The following is a 6,000-nucleotide window of genomic DNA, read 5'->3' on the forward strand; positions in this document are numbered from 1 at the left end:
CAGGTATGCAGTGAAGTGATTCAGTTACATATATATTCTTTTACAGATTATTTTCCATTATGTGCTATTATAAGACATTGAATATAGTTCCTGTACTATACAGTAAATCCTTGTTGTTTATTTTATATATAGTAGTGTGCATCTGTTAATCCTATATAAAACAAATTTATAGTTGCCAGTGGGAAAGAAGAGGATACATTAGGAGTATGGGATTAACAGACACACTCGTTTTTAAAGTACAGATTCCATAGCCCCATTCTCTGAACACAGCTGCATGCAATTAGTAATACATAATAAAGATAGACACAAAACTCTTTACTGATTGGAAATTAAAAGCAATCTCATATAATACTTGGTTCAAAGAAAAATCAAATGAGAAAATGGCATATCTCTAGAAAGCCCTGAAACAAAAATTTATAAAACAAAGAAAAGCCTATTAATCAACTGATAATGTTTAATTTCAATGCCTTCATTATTAATAATGGGGAAATCTCAACATAAAGAATACTGATATTTGTCTTAAAATTACAGCAAACAAGAAAAGAACAGTGATTTAATAAATTTAGAAAAAATAAACTGGAAACAGTAAAACAGGTAGGTAAAAGTATTACATATAAGAGAGTAACTGGAGAAGAGAAAATGAGGACTGCAAATATTTTAGAAATTGAAAGTAAAGGAGAAGTCTGAGCAGTATCATAGAAATAAGAGAGAAATAAGAGCAAAAATCAGAAAGTCAAAGCCAAAAAAGGGGGGCTGGGTGGGGAGGAGGAGAGGACAAAAGAACGGCAAGGATGCAGAAGAACTGATTTTCCTGGAGGAGGTGAATAAGAGAGTTTAGGGATATTTTCCAGAGAAAATTATAGCCTATTGGAAATAATCCACAGCATAAAGCTTATGGTAATTTATTAAATACATTTATACTAGTAGTTACCTTATGATGGGTTAAAAATATATTTTTAATACAAGTATTAACACCATTTTTACAACTTTCCAACTTAAACAGTTAGATAACCTTAGATCCTCTTTCCACTCCAAAGTATATTTTGTTTCATGTATTGACAAGAATTAGTAATAGTACATTTACTTTGGGATACAGGATATTATATTAGAAGATTCACTGAAAAAAGATTTAGAACATAGTGATAAGGCAAGGCAATTTCACAAAATAGGTATATTTCATAAAACTAGCATTCCCTTATCAACTCATCTTTTATGAATATTTTCCAGTGTTTCAGAAAAATCAGCACATTCCTGATTTGCTAACTACAACTAGAGTAGTCAAGGGAGGAAATGAAATTATCATTAAACATTCACTGAGCAAAATCAATTAGTCCACCTACCACATTAATTAAATGACTGGCCTTGTGCAGTCAGCAGTTCTTGGTATCTACAATGTCAGAAGAGTGAGATATAGTGAAAAAATATGGACTTTGATGTCCAGATAAACTGCTGAAAATGCTGGCTTAGCCTCTGAAAAATTGAACTTGAACAACATGTATAATTTATGAGTCCTGTTTTCCTTTTCTTAAAAGGAAGATAATGACCACATCATAGAGCAACTGTAAAGATTCAAATAACTGATCTCTTTTCTCTAGCACATGAAAGTGAAAATGAAAGTCACTTAGTCGTGTCTGACTTTTTGCAACCCCATGGACTATAGAGTCCATGGAATTCTCCAGGTCAGAATACTGGAGTGGGTAGACTTTCCCTTCTCCAGGGGATCTTCCCAACCCAGGGATTGAACCTAGGTCTCCCACACTACAAGCGGATTCTTTACCAGCTGAGCCACAAGGGAAGTCCAAGAATTCTGGAGTGGGTAGCCTATCCATTCTCCAGTGGATTTTCCCAACCCTGGAATCCAATCAGGGTCTCCTGCATTGCAGGCAGACTCTTTACCAACTGAGCTATCAAGGAAGAAGGTGCCTAATAGAGGGTAATGGGCTTTTTCCCTCTGATGTCTTGGATAATGTAGATGAGTTCCTGCATACAGATTTGGGTATTCATAGAAAAGGAATTTTACAATGAAGGAGAATGATAATCTGCACCTTTTTCCTATGTAAATTTCTATAAGTAAATATTGTAAATATTAACGAAACACACAGTGTCTGAATTTTTATGGTATCATGGGCTTAGAGTCCCTTGGACAGCAAAGAGATCAAACTCATAAATCCTAAAGGAAATCAACTCTGAATATTCATTGGAAGGACTGATGCTGAAGCTCCAATATTTTAGCCACCTGATGCAAAGAGCTGACTTATTGGAAAAGAACCTAATGCTGGGAAAACTTGAAGGCAGGAGGAGAATGGGATGACAGAGGATGAGATGGTTGGATGGCATCACTGATTCAGTAGATGTGGGTCTGAGCATACTCTGGGAGATAGTGAAGGACAGTGAAGCCTGGACACCAGGAGACTGGAAGGACAGTGCTGTAGTCCATGGAGTCGCAAAGAGTCAGATGTGACTGAGTGACTGAACAACAACATTGGGCTTCCAGGGTGGCTCAATCAGTAATGAATCTTCCTTCAATGCTGGATACGCAGGTTCAGTGTCTGAGTCAGGAAAGAAGGAATGGCTATGGCTACGTACTCTAGTATTCTTGCCTGGAGAATTCCACGGACAGAGGAGCCTGGTGAGCTACAGTCCACGGGTCACAAAGAGTCGGACAGGACTGAGTGACTAACACTAAGGGAAAAAGTGATTTGGTTTTCCATTGCCCTTCTCAGTTCTAAGTTTTCTGAATTCCTCTCTTTGTTTATTTTAATACTTCATTGTCAGTCAAAATCAACTTCCAACCTTTTTGTCTTTGAAAGCATTGCCCAAGAATGCTCGAAACCCCTGCCTGCCCTAACTTCATTTGGTGTGAGAGTTATCTTAGCATCAGCTGTGCTGTGATTCCTCCTCCTAGCCTGACCATACAAAAATCCTTTAACTGCACTTATTAGACATTTGCTAATTAAATACTCTGTGGGAAAGGATCTTGCCTGACATTTTGTTCTCTGGCTTGGTTGAGTTTCTTTGGTGCCTTCTTTAAGCAATTATTCACCCAATCTCCTTTATCTTTCAAGAGTTGAGTGGGTACTCTGAATAAAATAAAGTCTATATAAAAGAAACTTGACATTGTAACTCAACTGCATATTTTCTGTTAGTCTTTCTAATCTGATCTTAAAGGGAAGGTTTACTTTCTAATTCATGTGGACCTTTCAAACAATATTGTAAAGAGACGTGATCAAAACTGGTTTAAATTAAAAGAATGAAGTAGTTTCTTACAATGACTTTTCCAGAAAGTTAATTTCTGTAGGAATTCAAAATCACTCACAAAGATGCCTGGGAGGTAATATAATTCTTTGCCAGTAGCACAGAGATATTAACAGATAACTGTTTCCAGGGTCAAATATAAAAGTCTTACAAAATTTTCATTGTATTTATATATTGGCAATGGTGCTATAACAGAGGCTATCAACCACATGGACCACTTCATAATCTCAGGTCTGTGATACTCACCAGGCATTATTCATCGGCAAGTTAGGATGTTGGGTGAAGTGTTGATGAAAATCCACAGTAATAAAAATCTCACAGATGTGAAGTCAATTACAGTATCAAGTGAAGTTTGTTATGAAGAGATACTTGTTATTAAAGTATCCACGCCTCAACAAGGCTGACCTTCTCAAATGCTAGTATGTCACAAGGCATGTGATTTTAAAAAAATCCAATAACAAGTTTCCCCACTGTGGTTTCAATTGCCTTTTCAGATCTCCCACAGTGTTCTGTTTCAGGCTGAGATAATGCAGACAGTTCTGGACTTCAGAGGGTCAAAGTAGCTCGTAGCTACACTAGAGTAATCATGGAAAGAATTTCTACCTTGATCAAATTATCTTGATATATTTTTACTCAACTCTTCACTCCATTTGGCTTCCATAGACAAAGATTTAAACTGTAGAAGTCAAAAATCTTTTTATTTCTGTATTTTTCCTAATAAAGTGCCTCATGTATGCTAGGGGATCAGAAAAAAATGGTTGTGCCATTCTGTTGAAGAAATTCACAAGAAGACTTGGGTAATTCAGTACTTCATAATATCACATTAAAATAAATATATGTATACAGTAAAATGGGTGCATTCTATTGTTTCATCTGCTTGAAAATAGCTTTCTTACATAAGCAGTGCTAAATGAAAAAATCTGAAAGGATATTCTTTGAAAACAGAAAGTTGGTAGGTGTCACATAGAACACCATGACCTTTACCCATTAGCACTATCTACGTGCTCTTTTTCAGTACCACCATGACAAACCAGTGCATCTCTTTACTGTAATCTTTTTTCTTTACTGTAATCTTGACATACTTTATAGAACTCTTATGATCCCCAGCTATTTTCTAACAATTTGGAAGAGGGCAAATATTTGATTTTCTTATATTTTCAAAGTATCATGCCTATCCTACAATAGTCACTTCAACTTTAAAAATTAAGCATCTTAATTCTTAAAACATAGAATACCATTTATCTTGGTGAACTTGGGCTGACACCACCCAAGATACCATATACTGGGAGGCTTAACCAATAGACATTTATTTCTCACAGTTCTGAAGGCTGAAAATTCCAAGGTCAGGGTGCTGGCAGAGTAAGTGATGAGAGATCTCTTCCTAGCTGACATAAAACAACTTCACAGCCTCCAAAACAAAAACCAGAATCACAGGAAGCTAACCAAAATAATGTCATGGATCACATATCAGTGAAAATATAAGCCATGCAGTGCAGGGCCACCCAATATAAGCCATGCAGTGCAGGATGGGGCATGGTAGAAAGTCCTGACAAAACGTGGTAGAGTGGAGAAGGGAATGGCAAACCAGTTCAGTGTCTTTGCCTCAAGAACCCCATGAACAGTATGAAAAGGCAAAAAGATATGACAGTGGAAGATGAGCTCCCCAGGTCAGTAGGTATCCAATATGCTACTGGGGAGGAGAGGAGAAATAGCTCCAGAAAAAATGAAGAAGCTGGGCCAAAGTGGAAACAAAGCTCAGTTGTGGATGTGTCTGATGGTGAAAGTGAATTCCAATGCTTTAAGAACAATATTGCATAGAAAATTTGAAATGTTAGGTCCTTGAATCAAGGTAAATCAGATGTGGTTAAGCAGGAAATGGCAAGAGTGAATAATGACATTTTAGGATTCGGTGAGCTAAAATGGACCAGAATGGGACAATTTAATTCAGATGACCGTTATATCTATTACTGTGGGCAATAATCCCTTAGAAGAAAGGGAGTAGCCTTCATAGACAACAAAAAAGTGTGAAATGTAGTACTTGGGCGCAGTCTCAAAACTGACAGAATGATCTCAGTTCATTTCCAAGGCAAACCATTCAAGTCTATGCCCCCAATCACTAATGCCAAAGGAGCTGAAGTTGGATGGTTCTATGAAGACCTACAAGACTGTGTAGAATGAATACTGAAAAAATATGTCTTTTTCATCATAAGGATTGGAATGCAAAAGTAGGAAGTCAAGAAAAACTTGGAGTAACAGGCAACTTTGGCCTTTGGCCTTGGAGTACAAAATGAAGTAGGGGAAAGGCTAACAGAGTTCTGCCAAGAGAATGCATTGGTCATAGCAAACACCCTCTTTCAACAATATAAGAGATGATTCTCCATATGGACATCACCAGATGATCAATGCCAAAATCAGATTGACTATATTCTTTTCAGTCAAAGATGGAAACACTCTACACAGTCAACAAAAACAAGACTGGAGCTGACTGTGACTAAGATCATAAATTTCTTATTGCAAAATTCAGGCTAAAATTGAAGAAAACAGGGAAAACCACTAGGTCATTCAGGTATGACCTAAGTTAAATTCCTTATGATTATATGTTAGAGGTGACAAATGCATTCAAGGGATCAGGTCTGGTAGACGGAGTACATGAAGAACTACAGATGGAGGTTTGTAACATTGTAAAGGAGATGGTGACCAAAACCATCCCCAAGAAAAAGAAATACAAGCAGGCAAAATGGTTAT

This window comes from Oryx dammah, unplaced genomic scaffold (assembly GCF_014754425.2).
Source record: "Oryx dammah isolate SB20612 unplaced genomic scaffold, SCBI_Odam_1.1 HiC_scaffold_16, whole genome shotgun sequence".
Classification (NCBI taxonomy): domain Eukaryota; kingdom Metazoa; phylum Chordata; class Mammalia; order Artiodactyla; family Bovidae; genus Oryx; species Oryx dammah.